Here is a 23,816-nt window from a genome sequence, read left to right on the forward strand (position 1 = left end):
GGGGGCAGGGCTTCTGTGGGAGGAGAAGCCACAGGGCAATCGCTTCCTGTGCTCCTCCCACCTTCAGTGGCAAGACACTGGAGCTGAGGATTTCCACTGAGGCAGTAAGGTTAGGCCCCTGTCTACCTGGCCTTAGCATGCTGCCCATTTATGGCCGACTTTGTGCACCGTTGCCCTAGGTGTAGCCAAGGAGGGAGCATTAGTGCAGTGGAGCTAAAATGGTAAGGACCCAAGGCAGGAAAGGTAAGGAAAGAGGGAAAGGAAATAGTATTTCTTTGCTGACGGTGCCTCACCCCCATAAGAAGCTTTCAGCTCAGGATAACGTGTCCAATCTCTGAAACCCCAAACACAGTATCTCCCATCTTTCCACACCTTTCTGAATCCTTTCTGACCTGCAGGAGACGTATCTTTGTTAGTTCTTCGTTAATGCTGATAACTTTTTTGATACTTTGCATTATATGGGTAACTTTCTTAAGAACAGTGAGCCTAACTGGTAATCTTTCCTCTCTACAGACTTCCACCATCTCTCCTTAACCCTACCTCCTGTTTCCTACCCCTTTGTTCTCTCCTCCACAAAGGTAAAACAGAAAGACGAGTTTGTTTACTTTAATTAAATAAACTTGCATTAAACTTGGAACATCTATAGAAAAATATAGGCCAGGTGTGGTGGCTTAAGCCTGTAATCCCAGCACTTTGGGAGGTTGAGGCAGGAGGATCACTTGAGGCCAGAAGTCCAAGACTAGCCTGTGCAACACAGCAAAACCTCGTCTCCATAAAAAATTAGTGGCCAGGTGTGGTGGCTCACACCTGTAATCCCAGCACTTTGGGAGGCTGAGGCAGGTGGATCACGAGGGTCAGGAGATCGAGACCACAGTGAAACCCCATCTCTACTAAAAATAAAAAATACAAAAAATTAGCCGGGCATGGTGGCGGGTGCCTGTAGTCCCAGCTACTCAGGAGGCTGAGGCAGGAAAATGGCGTGAACCCAGGAGGCAGAGCTTGCAGTGAGCCAAGATCACTTCACTGCACTCCAGCCTGGGTGACAGAGGGAGACTCCGTCTCAAAAAGAAAAAAAAAAAAATTAGCTGGACATGGTGACGTGTGCCTGTAGACCCAGCTACTCAGGAGGCTGACGGGGAGGATCGCTTGGGTGCAGGTGTTTGAGGCTGAAGTAAGCTATGAATGCACTATTGCACTCCAGCCTGGGTGACAGAGTGAGACCCTGTCTCTAAAATAAAGAAAAATTAAAAAAAGAAAAACAATATAATGGCCACAGATGTGGAATGTATCATATAGGAACATTTTGCAAGTAAGTAACACAACCATGAAATCTGACGGGCTAGAGATCTGAAAAATGAAGTAACTCCTGTTCATTGCAGGATATTAATTTCTTAAAAGTAAGGGTTTTAATTGAAAAATACTAGTTGTGTATGAATTGAATTAAAAGGATTCTTCATACTCATTAGGAATGGAATATATAAAGAACATTTTGAAAGGGAAAAGGAACACTTGATTTGGCTAATTGTACAAATTAGCCCTAATTGCAATTTTTGCCTAACTACAGATGTCAAAATAAATATAAAGGTTTGCATGTAAATAATTCAAATTTTTAAAAATCAATGCTGCTATGAATGATACATAGTAGACATGAATTTATTAAAGCACATGTCACATACACAATATAAAATATAGCTACAAGAAGAAAAGACCTTCTTACTGTTTTCTTCATGGTTGTCAGGACTCAGTTCCTATCCTCTTTTTTGCCTGTCTTCAGTCTTTTCTCTACCACCTTCCTTCCCACAGCTGCAAAATTGCTCAGATTTTCCCTGTCCTAAAAGGTGATTTCCTCATATCTGCTTTTCCTTGAAGACTTTGATCTAATCTCTGTTTTGAGTGTCAATGGGAAGGAGAAGAGTTGAAAAAGAAGAAAATGTGCTGAAAAGATACTTGCTGAGTTTGTGGTGTCTTTGGAAAGTTCATCCCAGTGGAAAGATCCAGTCACCCATTTGGATGTAGGTGTCTGTATCTGAGAAGAGAGATAAGGGTAGTGCGTAAAGATCACTAGGGATGATTGAAATTGCAGGAGTGGATAAGCTCACCAAAGAAGAAAACACAGAGAAGGAAGAGATGAGGACTAAGGCAAAAGGAAAGAACTCAGTAAATGATGAGGAAGAGGAGTGGTCACGGTGCAGGTGGCGAATTGGTAGAACATAGTCAAAGGAAACAGAGTTCTGATAGTGTCGGATGCTGATGAGAGGTTAAATAAGGATATGAACTACAAAGTTTCAATGTATTTGGCATTTTGGAAGTCATTAATGACTTCAGGAACAGAAGTGGTGAAGATGGAAGCCAGGTTAGAGTAAATTATTGAATACATTGGTGGTGAGGGTAGGAGGATAGTGAGAAAAGGCTTATCTTTCTTTAGGAAATCTTTCTTTTCTTTTTTTTTTTGGAGGGGGTGGTGTGTGGGGAAGGAGTCTTGCTCTGTCGCCCAGGCTGGAGTACAGTGGCATGATCTCGGCTCACTGCAACTTCCGCCTCCTGGGTTCAAGCGATTCTTCTGCCTCAGCCTCCCTAGTAGCTGGGATTACAGGCATGTGACACCACGTCTGGCTAATGTTTTGTATTTTTAGTAGAGATGGGGTTTAGCCATGTTGGCCAGGATGGTCTCAAACTCCTGACATCAGATGATCCACCCACCTCAGCCTCCCAAAGTGCTGGGATTACAGGTGTGAACCACCACAGCCAGCCAGGAAATCTTGAATGGAAATGGAAAGCAGGAGTAAGAATGATAGCTAAAAGACAGAAAGTATGTGGAAAGAATACTGGGAAATGTATAACTGTTTCCTCCTTCCCTTATGTAAAGATATTGATCATGTTTATAATTCAAGAAGAAGGAACTAGGAAAAAAAAAAAGTGAAAATATAGATACCAGAGAATGAATGGGGATAATTCATGAAGCAAGAAAGTAACAGCAACTATCCTTTGGAAAGAAACTGGTTCTCTTTTAAAATTTATTAATACAATTGTGTGCTGTAAATTTGTAAGAAAAAATATTGAAGGATATATACCAAATACTAAAAGTCTTTTTCTCTTGGAGATGAGGCTGTGCATGATCTATGCTTTTCTCTTTACACTTGGGAGTGCTTTTTGAAATAAGAATGAATTTTTTTATAATTAAAGAAAAGTAAACAAAATGTGATATCTTGAGAGATCCATAAAATTGCCACAGAAAATACTCATTTAAAGACTTCTTTGCAGTAAAAACGATGGGGCCAGGACTTTACCCTTCCTTTATGATGTTCCTGGGAATGAATTTTTACACATAGAGATACATGTTGCAGTTTTTGCTTGTGCCCCTTGCGGTAAGCATGGTAAATGGTGAACTGAATGCTTTGTTTATTGCAGTTAATATGCCCCTTTCCCTTATAATACTAAGCTTGACTCTCCCTTAGAATACTAAGCTTCTCAGTTCTTTGACAATATTTTGGTTCCATGTCCTTTCTTCTTAAAAATATCCACAGTGCCAACACAGCCACAAACGCCTTGCTGTGGGAGCCAAAAAGGCAATGAAGAGAGAAAACAGGAAGTGAGGAAAAAGGATAAATTTTTCCCAAAAGGCCTGGAAGTAGAGCTTGAGAGTGTTCGCCTTTCAAGGACGTAAGCTCGAATATGACTTTTGAATAGAGAGTAATTGCCTTACCAATTAAAAGTGCAATTTTCAGATTTTTAATTTTTCTTAGGTATGGGTGAGATCAACTTTCTGAAGGGAAATTATTATTTTTACAGAGAATCATCTACAGAGGGGCTGGTTAAGTCTGGCATTTTTTAAAGAACAATTTTTGTCTTGTCTTTTTAAAAGACACGCATGGGCTTTTTTTCCCCTCTCTAACTGTGATCATGTTACGGTAAAAGAGAGTGGCCACAGAGTACCCTGTTTTAGTTTTGGGTCAAGCATGGGCAAACAAAACATATGGCAATCAGACTCAGTCCTGAATGTATGTTGTTGGGTGAGAAAAGAAATATAAGGACAAGTATGTTGCAGCATTTTAAACTGTGTTTTGCCATATGCATAAGCCCAGACATTTAGTAATTTTTTGGATTTTAAGGTTAAATCTAATTGGAAAATAGATATTCCAGTTACTAACTAGTTGGATAATAAGATGGCAGGGAATCACAATACTACAGCCTGGCAGTTCCCTCTTAATGCTGGTTTTTCTACCTTTAGGGTGGCTTTTGGTCTGTACATTAATAGCCTGAAGAGTTTATAAAGCATCTTGAAAATATTTTCCATTTTCCAAGATTTCAAAAAGTAAGAATGTTCCAACATAAATATCTATTAAGATTACACAATCTTACATCATTGTCCAGTGACATTTTCTTAAATATACAAATTCAACTTTAGGTATGTACATTTAATATATCTTTTCTAGTATTTTATCATGAAAGTTTCAAACACACTGCAAAGTTAAAATAATTTTTAGAGAGACCCTGTGTACTCAACTACCTAGATTCTACTAACTTTTATTATACTTGCTTTTCCCCCGAATTTTTCATCCACTTGATATATTTTTAAAGTATATACACTATCACATTTCTACGTATTCTTTCCTTCAAGTTTTATTTTATCTAATTTACTTTTAAAAACTCAGAAAAGCAAGACTATTGTTTCAAAAAGCTTCCAAGATCAGAGCACTAAAGTTTAGAAGTTGTTTTACTGGAAATCTTTGCCTTTATTTGGAAAGCAAATCAGTGAACTACATTCCCACCATTAAGTATTGTGTAGGTCCTATCACTAGGATCCGGAGGAACGATTTCTGATCAAAGGGTTGGGATTTTTATAGCTCTCAGTCAAAAGCTAGTGATCAAACAACTCAAATTTCTGGGATGAATCCATGGAATGATAGGCAATTCAAGATGATGTTAATTACCACGTCCTCAATTTTATGTCCTTTGATCATCAATTCTCCTGCATTTATGAAAAACAGCAAACAACCTCACTATACTCTGGGCTATATAGTACGTATTCACCTCTGGTACCTGCAACAAAAGTGGCAAGTGACTTATCAGAGGGCTTACATTTGCTTTAAGGGACAGTACTGGGCTGGCATATTGAGATCAAGTAGGCAGAAAACAAAAATTCAACTTGAAATTTCAATTATGTCAGATTCAGCAATGTTCCACACTACTTGGAGGACAATAAGTAAATTCATTTTAATCCTCCTTCACCCTCGAAACCAAATTCAAATTGAAAAAAACAAACAAACAAAGATAATGTTCTTTTAAACAGAAAATTGAGTCCAGTTTTTCTTTCAGCTGGCATGTTCTTGTCTCATTCCCTATACACTTGTCTCTAGAGCTATGAATGTCATCATAGGATGCAGTGACTAATATGTAAAAATTGTTTTCTGTGGGCGAAAGATAATGATGATTGAAAAATTAGATATTTTAATATAATAATCTCTTGGCATTATGCAGTCTGGGTGCTGTTTCCAAAACAAGATGAAACTAGCAAGCACTCCTTTTTGGTGGTTTTAACCCTGTCATTCCCCACACAACAGGACTGGAATGGTTGTTGGTGTAAGATGGTACAGAGTCTGAGAGAATTGACTTATTATCTTGGATCCCAGTGGCAAGGGAACACTTCTATCCTACAATAATCTCTCCCATCCCCAACAGGAAAAGGGTAAATTGTGTATTCTCTGCAGTCTGATAAAAATAACAAATAATCTATTTTAAGTGAAAATCTACTGCTTAATGTTCTGCTTCTGATCCCCGCTGACATTATTTTTTATTTTCGTATGCATTGACCCTATTAGATGGGGATGAAACCTTGTTACAGCAATCTCAAACACAGGTGTACTTATCATTGGCTTTTCCAGCGACTCCTCTTCCTTCTCACTGGCAGCCAGCACACCTGGCATCCCACACCTGCCATTGACTTCCTTTTAACAACTGATCTGGACGTCATGATTTTATGACCTTGCAAACTAAAATGTGATCTCTTTAATAAAGAAGAAAGAAAAAACCCAGCTGCTTCTATAGGCATTCGGTATCCTAACTATATTTTCCCTCAATGTTCATACCTTCTCTAGACCAGCATATTTTTTTGGACACTCTGACACATGCTTGAGGAAAATTTGCCTATGAAATTTTGTTTCTGACAAGAATCAATCCAACATTTGTGCTTCAGCCATAAAATTCATGCAGAAAGTTATTTATTTTTAAGCTATAGGTATGTGACTGAATGACTTATAATCAGCATTTCTATTATGGCTCAAATGACTTTTGAGGGTTATTATTATTATTTTTTAGATTTTATACGGATCTATACACAGTCATGACAGCTTAGGATAAATCTTTCCTGTTCCTCAGAGTGCAAACACTTCCTGGAGGTATAACTCATTCCTCTCACCCCTAGATTCTCTTCCATGGCCTTGATAACTGCAGGCATCCTAAGTTAACATCACAGTTCTTGTCATTTCTCGATCAGTTTCCTTATGGCTTCTTTTGCTCACCCTTTTTCTCCAATGGCTTATCTATTCACTATAACAACATTACAGATAAGACGTGACAATTTCTAGAGGGTAGGCATGCCTGAGGCTCCTATCCATATTCTTCATGAATAAAGAATTCTATACTCTTCTAAGCTACAAGATATGTAGGAACAAGAAAGATCTGGGGCCACAGACAGGTGGTTCATCCACTGGAAATGTGACAATCAGTTAAGAAATTAAAACAGCAGAGTTGGCCGGGAGCGGTGGGTCATACCTGTAATCCCAGCACTTTGGGAGGCCAAGGTGGGCAGATTGCCCGAGGTAAGGAGTTTGAGACCAGCCTGGCCAACATGGTGAAACCCTGTCTCTACTAAAAATACAAAAATTAGCCAGGCCTAGTGGTGGGCACCTGTAATCGCAGCTACTCAGGAGACTGAGGCAGGATAACTGCTTGAACCCCAGAGGTGGAGGTTGCAGTGAGCCAAGATCGCACCACTGTACTCTAGCCTCGGCAACAGAGTGAGACTCTTTCTAAAAAAATTAAAACAGCAGAGTCTCAAGGATGTACAGCCACATCCAAATCATATTCACCACTTTATCACAAACACCAACTAATGCCTTGCTTGATATAAAAAATATTACTGCTGATGAGGAGGATGGGGTGGCTGGGACAGAGTTGCCCAGGGTTGTGGGGGTTGATGCCAGATGAGGCTGGAGAGGAAGGCCAAGTCTTGAAAATCACATGAAGGTGTTTGTTCTTTATGTTAAGAGCAACGTAGAGCCATTGCGGGGTTTTAAGCAAGAGAGTGACATTATCAGATATGGGCTGTAAGAAGCCCACTCTGGCTAAGGGGTGAGGAATGGATTGGAGGAAGGACGGCTGGAGTCAAGGAGAGAAGTTGAGAGCCATTGAAATGGTCAGTGCATGACAGCCTGGAGCCTGTTCAGACACTGGTTGACAGAGATAGCTGATCACACACCAATTTTATAATGACATGCTTCATTCATCAGTTGGTATATTATGAGATTACTTTTTCAACACCAGCTTCTCTAGGTGACAAAAGCATCTATATTTTTCTGTAGTCAAGAATTAAATTAGCAGAGTATGAGCCTACAACAGACACATCCTAGACACTTAACTTAGTAATATGAAAAATTATTTTTAAAAATATTCAATGAAACAATGAGAGAAAGAGAGAAAAAAAACCTTTGGCTAACAGGAAAAAATGTTGTGCTTAGTGAAGGATACATATTTTTCCATTCTGTAAGCAGTATCTAAACTATTCTTGTTGTTTCTTGCTATTTGAAAAAAAAAAACCAAAAAACAAAAAACAAAGGGAGTCTGTTTAAAAAGATACAATGTGAAATTGTTCAGTGCCTAAAGCGTCTAACAGGATTTATTGTGTTTTTTTAGACAGCAACAACGGGAACTGTTTGTGCAAATCTAAGAACTAACTGCCCAGGGAATATAAAATATTGAAAAGAAATATATTTACTTAAATGTATTTGAGGATATCATCAAACTTAATGTGTTTGTAAAAGAATTGAGATGACATATTTAAAGTGTGTTTAAAAAACTAGTTGATTCCCTTGCATTTCACTTGTTTTTAATGTATCAGAGGATAAAACCTTATAATGGGGAAAGATTGGCAAGGTAAGGTAGAGTAAGGAATACTTGATCATGTTTATCCTCTTACTCAAATTTTGTAATCCTCTTACTCAGTGTTATCCTCTTACTCAAAATTTGATTCTTGCTTCTTAGTGAGACACTTTTGTTCTTGATATTTAAAAATAATGTGTTACATGCAAAATATTGAAGTATATTCAGTTACATGTAAGCACACCTCAGAGTTACAGAATTGACTTATTTCTACAAGATCACAGTATCCCAGTGAATATAGATGACTACTGACCACCTTCTTCCATCTGCACTTTTAATCTTTGCATCTTTCTTATCTTTCTTTTATAGAAATCAAATCCCAAATCCTAGGTGCTTCAATTAGGGAAGTTGCCACAAAATTTTAGAGAGACAATGGGAAAGATTTCTTGAACAATGCAGACCAGAAAAATTTCAGTGATGAGGAGCATGAAGCTAGTATTAACTTGAGAGCACTGTAAGGGTTCCTTTGATGACTCTTCTTGCAATCTCTGATTAATATCCCACAGTGAAAAATGTATTGATAATATACTGAGAGACAGAAGAATGAATGACACTTAAGGATTAGAAGTGCATCTTTAGAAGTAGATACAGGGTTTAACAAAAAGTCTTTTACAAACTGCATTTTTATAAAATTGTCCTGGGTAGGTGAGTGTGGGGATTTTAAGGAGAGATGAAGCAAGGCTTTAGTAAGGAACAGCTACATTGCTGTGGATGGTACCATGTCCCAAATGGCCTTTTTAAATAATCAAAGTATCATTTTTCTTTTTATAAAAAACACTAAAAATCTTAATCACGTATACAAGTGTACCTATCACATTGTAGGTATTTAGTAAATTTTTTTGAATAAAAGCATTTGCTTTATAACAAAAAGGAAAATATTTTCACTACTCTTAATCCCCCTTACTGTTTCTTGCTGATGCTATTACAAAAAGTTGTATAACTACTTTCAATCTATATTTATACATAGATACATGTATGCATGCATAAATATACATATTTATATGTAAATATTCTAATGTGTACATATGGATTTAATGACATGAACATGACTATAGTATAAATACTACTTTTTAATAAAAATATATTGTGACTACCTTTTCACGTTAATACACATATTCATATCCACCTTACACATCCAAATCTACTTTAAATGAACAATTTTTATTAAGAAAATTCAGGAAATCCTAGAAACTATCAGAATAAAGAATCTACTTAACACTTAAGAGACAATAGCACCTAAGTATTGTCTGCAGAACCCTGATGGTTCTTCAGAAACTTTGAAGGGAACTGTGAAGTGAAAACTATTTTCTTAATAGTACTAAGAAAGTATTTGTCATTTTCATTGTGTTGAAATTTGCACTGGTGGTATAAAAGCAATCTTGTTAGCACCTTGGCATGAATCAAGAGGGTGGCACCAAATGATACTAGCTGGGAAATAAATTAGCCACTTAAAAAAAAAACCCACCATTTTTACTTAAAAGTATGACAAGCTACAATTACTCAAACTTGGGACCCTGGCTTTTATTTTTCCTGAAAATGAATGAAAACAGTCATTATTTTCAAAGAAAAAAAATCAATAGTGTTTGTTGCCAAAATTAAATATATGAATGAAAATTAGAGATTTAGAAACTTGAATCAGCCACTGTGAGCTCAATAGCTTCTCAATAAAGATGTTTCTGATGAGATCAGTAGTGACATTCATGAAGTGTTTTTTGATATCGTATAATGAAGTATGGCAACATTGGAAGATATGAACCAATGAACCAATACCTCAGTGAACCAATATTTTTCAAATGACCAACACTAGAATGTTACCAAAATCATACATGAGTTAAAGATCCATTCAAAGTGTAAGAGAGACCAATAGATGTTAACATAAAAAGTACTAGATTTATTAATATGGCTTCAGATTTCACAGTGCTACTAAACCTCAAGAAATTACATTTCTGAAGTTTTGGTGTAGTATGAAAGAATATCCACAGTTATTTAAAAAGGCTTTTAAAATATTATTTCTTTTCTCAACTACATATTTGTGTAATTTTTTTTTATTTCTATATTTCAATGGGAAAAGCTACTGCAAAAGATTAAATGCAGAAGCAGATATGATAGTCTAATTTTCTTCTATTAAGAATTTTATTAAAGAGATTTGAAAAAATATAAAACAATGTCATACATCTCACTGAAATTTTTTTTTTTGGAAATGAAGTTTTTAAAAAAATTGTGTGTGTGTATGTACATGTATAGAGTTTGTTACTGCTATTTTTCAATGATTGTATAAGTAAATAGTTAAAACTTTTCTTAATTTTTTTATAATCCAGTAAGCACGAACAGATATAATCCACATAAACAAAAGATCTTTGGGGTATTCAATCATTTTCAGAAGGATATAGAGGCATGGAGACAAATGTTTGAACCACTGCTATTCTAGAAATAATGTAAACTTTTTCTGAGTTGGTAGAACAATTTGCCTTTGGAAAATTAATTTTTCTTTTACCTTTCTCTAATAATTATAAAGTCAATTTGTCTTTTTTAGATTCTCATGGAAAATTCCATAATAGCCTATGCTAAAAATTATCTCATTAGCCTTATGATAAATAGCTCTCTATGTTGCTTAGTATATATCTGAATTAATATTAATGATAATAGCTTACAAATACTTATATTTGAGTTATATCCTTTAATTTTCACAGGCCATTCCAGGAATGTAGGTTATTTTTCTCCCCATTTATACTGAGGAAATGAATTTTAAGAGAGGAAAAGTGCTTTGTCTATCTATAAAGTGCTTGAGCACAAAATCAAATGCAGGTCTGCTAACCTTGTGTTCCTGTGCTCTTTTTTTTTATCTTTGGATGGAAAAAATAGCTTTTTGGTTATTATCAATGTAGACTATGCACTCCTGCTCTTGTACAATTAAAGCAAGGGCTGAGTATTGAGACACCTTTTGGGTTTGGGCACAGCTCCTGACTTTTCTCCTAGCCCATTTCCTCTTATAAGGATTACAGGAAATAATATATTCCAAGGCCTCTAGAATAGTGCTTAATATATAATAATGTCTGTTATCATTATTTTTCATGATTAGCATAACAACATAACTCTGTACATGGCCAGTGTAGCTTTGGCTTCATCCAATTCAAGCACGAAAGGTCATCTCAGTCACTAAGACAGAAATAGAAGAATGGTATATGCAAAAGCTTCAGAGCAATTCCAGGTCTGAACAATAACCAAAATGCAGCCTTTTCCAGGCTGGAAGCCAAAGCTCATTCTATATATGCTGTTGATCTACACCCCAGCTCTGTGTTCAAATGTAGAGGTGACCAGATAGGTCAAAAGGTCACTCTCCTGCTTGCCAGGACTGGTTCAAACTAGCTTTGAGTAACTGCTGGATACCACCACCTTTAATCACTTCTTCCCTGTCCTGATCTGAGGCTGCTGGAGCCATATAAAAACTCTTGAGAATCCAGGCAAAGCCAGCCCACCTTAGCTTAAAACCCCCTTTTCCACTTATTTTCCTAGTTTGGATCCTGTTGGCTTCACACCTGAAGCCTCTCTCCACCCAGTACCTTCAGAATAATATGCCATTTGAATGGTCCAGATGGATCTTGATTAATACCTCTCTGGGGGCCTTTCTGCTTCCCCTCAGTCCCATTTTGGTTGCACATGAGGAAACTGCTTCTGACCCAGTCTTCCAGTCCACTCTTGTGGAGGCAGCACTAGGGCTAAGGAGGTTCACAGAGTGAAAGCAGTGAGTTAGGCTTCCTGGTGGCCCATGCAGAGCCCTTCAACTGCTTAGCATTAAGGGGCTGTGCTGGTAAGATTTGGCTGGATGTGGATGTTTCTGCAGGACGTAGTTGGCTAGCGGAGGAATATTAACGGTATTGATCTGGCTCTCTTTGCACATTGATCCCAACATAGTGTATGTACATATTGATACCTAATAAGATAATAATGATAATAATAACTAACTTTGATAGGAACAATGTCATGTGATTTTTTTTTTTTTTTTTTTTTTGAGACGGAGTCTCATTCTGTCGCCCAGGCTGGAGTGCAGTGGCCAGATCTCAGCTCACTGCAAGCTCCGCCTCCTGGGTTTACGCCATTCTCCTGCTTCAGTCTCCCGAGTAGCTGGGACTACAGGCTCCCGCCACCTCGCCCGGCTAGTTTTTCGTATTTTTTTTTTAAGTAGAGACGGGGTTTCACCGTGTTAGCCAGGATGGCCTCGATCTCCTGACCTCGTGATCCGCCCGTCTCGGCCTCCCAAAGTGCTGGGATTACAGGCTTGAGCCACCGCGCCCGGCCGATTTTTTTTTTTTTAAATATATATACAACTTTATGTTTATGCAATAATAATAAAATGAGAATGATTCACTAAACATTGTGATTTGTTATAGTAAATTTACCTTGGGGAGGATGTTTTGCTATGTGCTAGAATTAAAAATTTGCATATTTTATCACATTTAACTCTCAGAATAATTCCTTGAGTTTGTTTGCATTTTCCTTGGTTTCCAAATGAGGAAATGGAAAGTCCTAAACATTTAGTAATTTTTTTTCAGGATCATATCAAAGGTCACACAACCTATAAATGGCAGAGCAAAATTAGAACTTAAGATTTTCTGATACTAAAGGTTAGATTCTTTTCAGTTCAGTCTCCTGCCCCCAGCATATTTCCATTTCATTGAAAGTTAGATAACGTAATGCAAAAATACATATTTGATTAAATAAAAAGAAAAAATATCAAAAGGTCAACAGCTCTTTATTACTTTTTTAGACAAACTTTCAACTCAAGAACTTGAGACATATAATGGAATAAGTAAGAGTTCAGTCTCTGAGGTCATGTTGCTTGGTTCAAAGCCAGCTCCGATATGTACTAGTTGTATGGTTTTGAGCAAATTGTTTACCTCTCTGTGCCTAAGTTTCCTCATTTGGGAATAATTACAAAACCCAGCTCTTTGAGTTGTTAAGAAAAAAAATTAACTAATACATGTAAACTGCTTAGAACAGTGCTTGACATATTTAATAGCACTCATTAAATATTATTAGCTGATATATTTTCCTCCCTCCCTCCCTTCCTTTCCCTCCCTCCCTCCCATTCTCCCTCCCTCCCATTCTCCCTCCCTTCCTCCTTCCTTCCTCATTTCCTTCCTTCCTCCTTCCTTCCTCCCTTCCTCCTTCCCTCCCACCCTCTCTCCCTCTCCCCATTTAACAGGTTGAATTAACAATGTGTAAACACTAAACAATCTTTCTAGCAAGTTAGAAAAACTCACCAAAGATGGCTCAGAAAATCAATATTGAAGTTTTGGAGGTGCTGGGATTTAAAAATAGAACCTGGTGAGAAGCAATCTTTCTGTGTCAACTCTTAGAATTCTTTATTGAGAAAACCGAGAAGAGCTTTATTTTAAGCAGACTCTGAATGGCTTAGCTGCAGTTCATGGATACATCAGAACATTCCCTTGATGGTTCACTTTCTTGTGAACTTAAAATCAAGCAACATGAAGAGTTCTAGTTCTGGTCTGACCAATCCTCCTACCCCCAACCTTACAAAAAGCCAACTGAACCAAACTCAGGTGCTGCTTAGTAACTGGAGCAGAACCCCAGCAGTGAACCTTCACTGCCAACCCTTTTGAAGTCCACCTCTTTGTTGAATCTTCTTTTAACACAGACTGGATTTTTTATAGTATGTTTCAGGGATGATGCAAAATATTAAGGATACAGAAAAAGAATGACTGCAGATGGTGGATTTGGAAAGTGGGTAGAGAAGAACTTTGGTCTGTGTCAAATCTGGGTTCTAGCCTTGTTTTGATCCCTTTTTTCTTATAGGGCTTGCCATTTCAACTCTTTTGAGCTCAGTTTTCCCCATATTCAAAGGCTTGTACCTTTGAGGTACCTGAAGACCAGATGATCTTTCATTGTTAATCCTATGATTTCATTTTTTAGCAATTGGGAAGTCAGTTCATTAGTAATTTTATAGTGATTAAGAAAGAGGGCTGGGCATGGTGGCTCATGCCTGTAATCCCAGCACTTTAGGAGACCTAGACAGGTGGATCACCTGAGGTCAGGAGTTTGTGACCAGCCTGGCCAACATGATAAAACCCCATCTCTACTAAAAATACAAAAAAATTAGCTGGGCATGGTCATAGGTGCCTGTAAACCCAGTTACTCGGGAGGCTGAGGCAGGAGAATAGCTTGAACCCTGGGAGGCAGAGGTTGCAGTGAACCAAGATCACGCCACTGCACTCCAGCCTGGGCGACACAGTGAAACTTTGCCTCAAATAAATAAATAAATAAATAAATAAATAAATAAATAAATTCATAAAATTGAAAAAAAAAAGAAAGAAAGAGGTCCATTATTAATCAAAGCAAGAAACTAACCCTGATAAAAATATACCATTAACTCAAATAGTCAGGAGGATTTAGTGTCTTCTACCAGTTGTTATGTACACTTCCCCCACATCTGTTAAACTTAATATTTCATAACAACCAACTGAAATGGCAGCAACAAACCCAAGTCTCCATTCTAATGTAACAAATAAAAGTAGTTGAAATTGGATGTGTAAATATGTTTCTCAAGAAGGAACTTGCTGGTGCTCAGTTGTCTGTAAGTGTCTATGTAAACACCTGCTTTAGAAAAACTAAGCAGACAACAAGATGCAGAATTCCCTGAAGATACATTTGTGGAGACACTAATGTAGTTAGGAGCTAAATCATAGGTAACAACCCTGAAAGAAGGTAGCAGCACAAAGAATGGAATTGCCAGGTTTTGGCAAGTTGGTGATTGTAAAGAAATAAACTTGGATATATAGTCAAGTGATAGTTTTGGAGATTATTTTCTGAAAAATCAGTAAAATGCCATTATCAAGATAAAACTTCAAAATGCAAGTATACATATTGTCTCACAAACAATGGGGGATGGACTTGGAATGCTGATTCTAGCGTTGGTCTTGGAATTGACTGATGTCATTAGCAATATCTTGCATAGGACTTCAAGGAAACAGAAATCAGTGGGAGGGATAATTCTGAGGCCATGGAACAGAGCTAAGTTGTCTGGTTCTACGCCCTATAGGCAGACAGCGACCAAGGTCTGGCATCTTATATGTATTCTTCAGCATATCTAGTAAAATTTAGACGCTTCATAGAATTAAGACATATCACCATGATCTAGGAGAGCATGATAATAGTTTAAAATGAGACTGTCTCTACTAATCATTGACTGTTTTGAACAGAGTTCCTATATTTAGGTATAACTTTTTCAGAAATGCTGATCATGCTTAGTTTATGTATTCAACCTTCTACTTAAAAACCTCTCATGACATATTTAATAGATAGGGGATTTCCTCTTTTATTTTTGGTAGAAAAATAAAAACAGAAATGTCAGATAACTAGCATATGAAATTTATCCATTTATAAATTATATTTGTACCATACTAGCTATGTTATGAGATGCCTAAAAGTATTATTTTCCTTAATGACATACTTGACATATTTATATCTAGTATTTGTAATGATATAAAGCAATATTTATTTCCCATAAACTTTGCCTTATGCACTTAGAGTATCAAAATGATTGATTGAGAATAGTGGCTTATCCAGTCAACTTTGACACAATTATTCCATGAATATTGTTTATCAAAAGAATAGTCACCTAAAAGAATTACATTAAAAATCAAGTTTGGCTGTTTCCACAGCATATATCAATTCAAATGTAAAATGTGATTTGTGTATCAATATAGAGGTGCCCTGAAGTTAAGAATATGTTATTTTATACCATAAAATCACATTTAGGTTTTGCCACTTTCTGATAAACTCCTTATCACATGTTTCCCAACATTCACATGGAGGGCACTTATTAAATTATAGCATTAAATATTGCATAGTTGAACTGAAATTACATATAGGTACAGATGATAGTGCTTACTTGATAAAAGTCAGTACATCTTTATTTCGGTGCTGCCATGGCCAGTCAGTACCATTGGATCTTGTGCCAGTTACGTAATACATTTGAACCTTCATTTCCTCATATGTAAGATGAACGGATCAGATGAGATTATTTCTAGGGTCTTTCAGCCCCACTATTCTATGCATCTATGCTTATAAAAACATGTTTCTTTGGTCGCATTTAGAAATTTCACATCGGTACTTTAATCATTTGCACTAGAGAAAAGATCTTGGCCCATGTCTTTCTTACATATTTCCCCCATATTTTAAAGTAACACTAAATTCCTTTCATTTGTTTCCATTTCTCATCATGGTATGTCATTCTGATATCTTTTTTTTTCTTTCCGTGATAGGGTCTTGCTCTGTTGCCCAGGCTAGAGTACAGTGACATGATCAAGGTTCACTGTAGCCTCTACCTCCCAGGTTTACGTGATCCTTCTGCCTCAGCCTCCCAACTAGCTGAGACTACAAGTGCATGGCACCACACTAAGCTATTTTATTAAAAAAATATTTTGTAGAGATAAGGTCTCTCTAGGGTTTCCCAGGCTGGTCTTGAACTCCTGGCGTCAGGTGATCCTCCCACCTCAGCCTCCCAAAGTGCTGGAGTTGCAGACATGAACCACTGCCCCCAGCCCATTCTGATATCTTTACTGTTGGTTGTTAGTACCAATAATTTCTTGAGTGCTTACCTTGTCTCAGGAACATTGTTCAGCATTTTACTTACATTATTTTGTTTAATTTTCACAGACTCCTGAGGTAAGTACTCTTATTACTCTTATTTTATTGATGAGGAAACTGAAATGTAAATGTGCTGGGTATATTTCCATTAGCTCACTTGGCTAGTCAGCTGTGAAGCTATAATTAAAACCTGTTTATATAATTCCTATCCCAATGTATAAACAACCCTATAATACTCCCAGTGGATACAGGATGTGTAGCCCATGATCCCTGAAAAATCTGGGGACATGCCTAACACTTAGGAACCTGCTTGCATTCTACATGTATTCCTGAGTGTAGCTGAAAATTCTGGAGACTCCTGGCAGCCTGCTTCCTCACCTCCACTGAGATAGCACCAAACCGACTTACTGTCTTTAACCTGACTTGGAGCTCTTGGATGCTTCCCCATCTGACCTCTGGTATCTATTGATTGTATAGCACTGGGGCAGGCCACAAATCATTTCAACTATGTGCTTATTGCATCCTGGATGCACTGTCACTCCAGCTCATCAGGTTTTACAAAAAAAGTCGCAAGGCCAAGGTGACTATATCCACTGCAGACTCATGCTGTTTTATAATAGCTGGATCCTCACAGCTGCTGGGCAATTTCTTATCATCACTGCTACAAAGACTGACCCCTTTTGCCAACCAGAGCTCTTTCTTTTTCAGGATGACCTGGCTGCTTTCCTGAGATGCCCAAGGTCTCAGCATCCTTTTTTTCTCCTTTACTCATCTTTGGGTCTTTACCCTCTGGTTCTTTCTTTTTGTCTATTTTTTAGGGGAAACCATTGTCTGGTAGGATGAAGCTCTTTACCTGTGGTCCAGATCTCATTGCCCTCACATTGATTTTGCCACTTTGCTTCACCAGCTAGCTATTCATTCACCTGCATCTTCCATCTCTGACTCTCCCTCAGTTCTTTCCCTCCGTGTACAAACAGGCATAGCTCTTCTTCTGTCGAAATAATTTCCAAGACTATACCATCCATTCTCTTTCTCCCTGTCTCTCTTTTCTCTTTAGAAGACATGATGTTTCTTTTCTGTCAACTTTTCAAGAAGATAAATCATAGGTAGACATAACAAAGTATATTTTCTTGGCTTTAATTCTTTATTTGATACAAAAAATAAAATCTAGGCTCATTCCTAGTTCCTAGATATTTAATTCCCATGGCGCTTATTTATAAAAGTAGCATATTAGACATTTGTTTTTGTTCTTAAAACATAGAAGGAGGCCGGGCGCGGTGGCTCAAGCCTGTAATCCCAGCACTTTGGGAGGCCGAGACGGGTGGATCACAAGGTCAGGAGATCGAGACCATCCTGGCTAACACGGTGAAACCTCGTCTCTACTAAAAAAATACGAAAAACTAGCCGGGCGAGGTGGCGGGAGCCTGTAGTCCCAGCTACTCGGGAGGCTGAGGCAGGAGGATGGCGTGAACCCGGGAGGCGGAGCTTGCAGTGAGCCCAGATCTGGCCACTGCACTCCAGCCTGGGTGACAGAGCAAGACTCCGTCTCAAAATAAATAAATAAATAAATAAAAATAAAAATAAAAAAAACATAGAAGGAGATAAAACTGTTGTTATCTCCTGAGCCCTACTTATGTGCGAGGGTCTGTGAGTCACAGGCATGAATCAGACCCCAGAGAACAAATAGCCTAATCATCAAAATGAAGACAGAGTGGAGACATAGAAAGCAGATACACCCTGTTGTGACACCATATGCAGTATATTCTTCCCAGCCTCATAGAAGTGTCCAAATTGTTAGATTGTTTAAGATTTAGTCATGCCATGTACATTATTTAATTTTGAAAGCCAAAAGGAATCTTAAGAATATTTAGTCCGACTTTCATTCCCCCATGTTACAGATGAGAGAAAAAAGGAGGCTCAAGAAAGGTTGAATGATTTACTTTATGTCACACAACTTATTAATGACAGAGTTGGTGCTAATCTAATCTACAGTGCTCTTTTTATTTTATCAGGACTAAAAAATCTCTCCAAAGCTTCATTTTAGTGGTTAGCATAATTATGATGCATGGTGGGTGCTCACAAATGTTTGTAAAGCAGATGAAAAAAATCAATCACTGTGTGTTTTTTAAACAGATTTTATGCCAGAGCTGGAGTAGGTAAAACAGAGATGCGGTGGAAATGTAACAAATGGCTCCCACTCAGAAAAAAGTACTGCGTGTAGCATGTAAGTCCTCAATAATTATTTGTGGAATAAGTAAAATTTCCAGAAATGGAGCAATTAAAGAACAAGTATTAAACTATGTGGAGCAGTGCACACGAATTTCAAGATGGTTAAGAAGCCTGTGAGATAAAATCATAATACAAGGAGACTTCAGAGGGAATTCGTAAGACTTTATGAAGAAGACTTCATACAGTATTTGATGTTTGACCTGGTTCTTTGTACGTATGTATGTGCCTATGTATGCATGCGTGTATGTACACATGTATGTATTTTTCCTTGCAGAATGCACAATCTATAACCTAGTTTTTAGGTGATGAAAAATAAGATTTAGTTAAAAGATTGTATAATCACATTTACTGGGTGTGGATAACACTTAAAAAAATAACTTTCCCCGTTATTACAAGAGTAACATGTTCACTATAGAAAAGATAGATAAGAAAAAGAAAGAAAGAAAGAAAAATTAATATAACCACCAGCAACAGCTCACTGTTCACATTTTGGTATATGCTCTTTCAGAGTTTATATAATTATTTGTTTCTTTAATTTCCATTTCTCTGATTACTAGTCAATTTGAGCATGTAATTCATAAGTTTTTCATCAATTTGCCCAAGTTCTTTGGCAAAATGCCTACTCTTATTTTTGCCTGTTTTCCTACTGAGTTTTTGATAGATATAGAAATGATTTTCTTAAAAAGGGATCATAGTGTATATAACTGTCCCTTGGTATCCATGGAAAATTGGTTCCAGGACTCCCCATAGATACCAAAATCTGAGGAGGCCCAAGTACCTATACAAAATGCTGTAGTATTTGCATATAACATTTGCACAACCTTCCATATACTTTATTTTATTTTATTTTAGTTTTATTTTTTGAGATGGGGTCTCACTCTATCACCCAGGCTGGAGTGCAGTGGCACGATCTCAGCTCACTGCAGCCTCTGCCTCCCATGTTCAAGTGATTCTCCTGCCTCAGACTCCCAAGTAGCTGGGTTTACAGGCATGCACCACCACACCCAGCTAATTTTTTTGTATTTTTAGTAGAGATGGGGTTTCACAATGTTGACCAGGCTAGTCTCTAACTCCTGAGCTCAAGTGATCTGTCCGCCTCGACCTCCCAAAGTGCTGGGATTACAGGCATAAGCCACCGCACCCGGCTCTCTCGTATACTTTAAATTATCTCTAGATTACTTATATCTAATAATAGTTATTCCCTAAATAATACAGAAAGACATTAAAATAAGTCTGTACACGTTCAATGCACACACGCTTTTTTTTCAAATATTTTCAACCTGCAGTTACTTAAGTCTACAGATGCAGAACCCATGGATACCAAGGGCTGACTATATATATATCATTTTATGATTGCTTTTAAAATTTAGTATATTACAAGCCTTCTTCCTCTAAATATGTGTACTTCCACAATGTCACTTTCAATGTCTGTGTAGTGCTACATAGTTTATCTCTAATGGTGGACATTCAGGTTTTTAGGTCAGTTTGCTGTTGTCCAGCTTGCCAACTGCCACACAAGCAAAGCTATCACAAGCCGAGCCATTCCAGACCAGTAGAATCACCTAGCCATCCCAAAGATAAATGGGAAATAACAAATGTTTGAGGTTTGAGATGCTGCAGTTTTGGAAGGTGTGTTACACATTAAAAGTTAATGAATGTGAATTCTGACCTTCAGATTAACCTTTGCCAGCTTCTAGTGTATGATGTCTTCTGGTGTGCGAATCCACTCACTCATATCTTCCAGTGAAGTGCTCCAAATATTTTTCCATGACCTCTTTGTTACCCCTCCATTTTTATCCATCTCTTCCTCCTGGGCTGTCTTTTATCCCTCAACCCCTCAGAAACACCCCTTATCCCAGAGAAAAGTATTTAGGGCACACTTGACACCCCTGGATAGGGCGAGAGGGACTGGGCAAGTGAAGGGAGTCATCATCCACTGGCTGGAAAAACCATGTACATAAAGATAATGGTTAATACTGAGTGTCAACTTGACTGGATTGAAGGATGCAAAGTATTGATCCTGGGTGTGTCTGTAAGGGTGTTGCCAAAGGAGATTAACATATGAGTCAGTGGGCTGGGAAAGGCAGACCCACTTTTTATCTGGGTGGGCATCATCTAATCAGCTGCCAGCGTGGCTAGAATATAAGCAGGCAGAAAAATGTGAAAAGACTATCCTGGCTTAGCCCCTAGCCTATGTCTTTCTCCTGTGCTGGATGCTTCCTGCCCTCAAACATCGGACTCTAAGTTCTTCTGTTTTGGGACTCGGACTGGCTCTCCTTGCTCCTCAGCTTCCAGATGGCCTATCGTGAAATCTTTTGATTGTGTGAGTTAATACTTAATAAACTCCCCCTACATATATATGTAGTTATATATATAGTGTGTATATATATATATAGTGTGTGTGTGTGTGTGTGTGTGTGTGTATATATAGTTCTCTCCCTCTAGGGAACCCTGACAGATACAGATTTTGGTAACAGTAGTGGTTCTAGAGGAACAGAATATTAAGGATGGAGTTCTTTGGTTGGTTTTCGGGTTTCTGGAGTTGGCTGCTTAATATGGTTAGACCCTAACATGCCAAGGACTCTACTTCTAATAATATGGAGAACACTGATAATCTTTAGTGTGAACTGTTTAGAGAGTTATGCAAAATAAAGGCATTTGACACTCCTGATTCATTGCTTGTGAGAGGCAAGGAGTTTAGTGACTCCATACATAATACCTCTGACCATTTGTGGAGCACCAAGGAACGTGATGAAGCTGGTTGGTTGCTCCTTAGTTCAGCAGACAAAGTGATGAAAGAAACTGATGAACTCAGGGATTCTAACTCCCGGCTTCAGAAGCAAATAAGACTCATATCTGCTAAGATTGCCCCGACTGAGAGTCTTATCTCCTGTAGAGAATGAGTTGAAATTGTGAAAAAACAGACACAAGCTCTTATCAAGCAGGTGCCTGACCTGCAACGAAAGGTGAATGCAGAGCCTTGCCAGGTGTCTACTGTTAAAGTGAGGGCATTGATTGGAAAAGAATGGGATCCTGCAACTTGGAATGGGGATGTGTGAGAGGAACAGGATGAAGCTGGGGACACTGAGTGTGTAAACTCTGATGAACCTTTTTTGCCAGAAGAAACAGCTTCCCCATCCCCAGTAAAGTGGCAACATCTCCTTTCTGACCCACGCTGCCATCAGCCTTTCCACCTTTGTCTGAGGAGATAAACCCTGTGCTGCCTGAGGGAAGAGTGATGCTCTCCCTTGAGGTAGTTGCCAGGCAAGATAATGTTGATTCTCCTCAGGAGCCACTGCCAACACCCCCGTTAGCTTCTAGACCTATAACAAGACTAACGTCCCAGCAGGGCCGTAGAGGTGAGGTTGAGAGTGTGACCCATGAGGAGGTGTGCTACACTCAAAAATAACTGCTTGAGTTTTCTAATGTATGTATACAGAAATCTGGAGAACAGGCATAGGAATGGATATTAAGGGTGTGGGATAATGGGGGAAGGAACATAGAGTTGAATCAGGCTAAATTTATTGATTTGGGCCCACTAAGTAGGGACTTATTGCATATTTTATGCATATGTTTTACACATATATGCAACTTGACATAAATGCTTTACTGGGGTAATATCATATGTTCTTTTTTTAATAGTTTAGTCTTTTCTTTTTTGCTTACCTACCCTTCCTGCTTCCCAGTACATTTACATCATCAAATACACACTTATCCATCCATGAATAATCAACAAGATGTTTATTTTATCTATATTATCCATAGTCATAGCCAATCACACATATTTGTAGGTAAATATATTTAACCATATACATATAGACATTAGCTGGGGTTGTCATTAGTTTACAAGTAGTATGATATTGCATTTACTGCTTTGTACCTTGTGTTTCATCTCTCAACTATACCTCGTGAACAACCACCTGAATCCATCTTCATAGCTCTATTTCATTCTTTTTAATGCCTGCAGGTTATCCTAGGTATGAACGTACCATGAACTTTTCAACTTTTTAAAAAATAAGAGCATTCCTTTGGTTTCCTTTTTCTCCTAATTCTGAACAACGCTGCATTTAGTATCTTCCTGCATATTTCCTTAAGTTCTGGTTGCTTTAGTGCCATGTGATAGATTCCTAAGGATTAGATTGCTGATTAGAAGAGTGGACTTTTTATTTAAAAATTGTTTTCCGATGTTGCCAGGTTACAAGCTTGCTGAATGCCACACCAGTCTTTCTGAGTTATACCTTTTCTCCTATTCTTGACAGAGATAGGTATTATTACCTTAAAAATATTTTTAAGTCTGATGAGTGTAAAGTGATACCTTTCATTGCATTTCCCTAACTATCAGTTGGATCATCTTGTTATATGTTTGTTGATCATTTGAAGGTTCTCTCCTAGAAAATTCCCATTTGTGTATTATCCCCAGTTGTAAATTGTGTTTTGGGTCTATTTACGGGCAATTTGTGAGAACTTTTTGTATAGTATATCCATTTACCCTTTGTCAAATGTGTTGTAAATATTTGTCCAAACTGGTATTTTTCTATCAATATAATCCTTATGGGGGGCATATTCTTAATTTTTCCACCAAGAAATATATTTTCTTCAGTTTTAACTATAACTAGAAATTCAGCTGCCCTAGAATTGTGTGAAGACTACCTAACAAATAATATTTTACAAGAGAAGACTGAGATAATGGAAAATATAATAAACCTCTTCCTTAAAGTTAGGAAGTATAGTAAATAATCTTGCTTCATCGGGAAACAATTGCAATAATACAAATTGTCCCATAAAGATCTAAATTATCTTACATTTTCATAGCTTGTTAAATT

General features: G+C 37.7%; 1 protein-coding gene across 3 annotated transcripts in view; it reads right to left on the reverse strand.

The window, feature by feature from the left end:
• The window catches only part of PEX5L (peroxisomal biogenesis factor 5 like), a 238,653-nt gene that overhangs the window by 181,617 nt on the left and 33,220 nt on the right, over window positions 1-23,816 (reverse strand).

This window comes from Macaca mulatta, chromosome 2 (assembly GCF_049350105.2).
Source record: "Macaca mulatta isolate MMU2019108-1 chromosome 2, T2T-MMU8v2.0, whole genome shotgun sequence".
NCBI classification, from domain to species: domain Eukaryota; kingdom Metazoa; phylum Chordata; class Mammalia; order Primates; family Cercopithecidae; genus Macaca; species Macaca mulatta.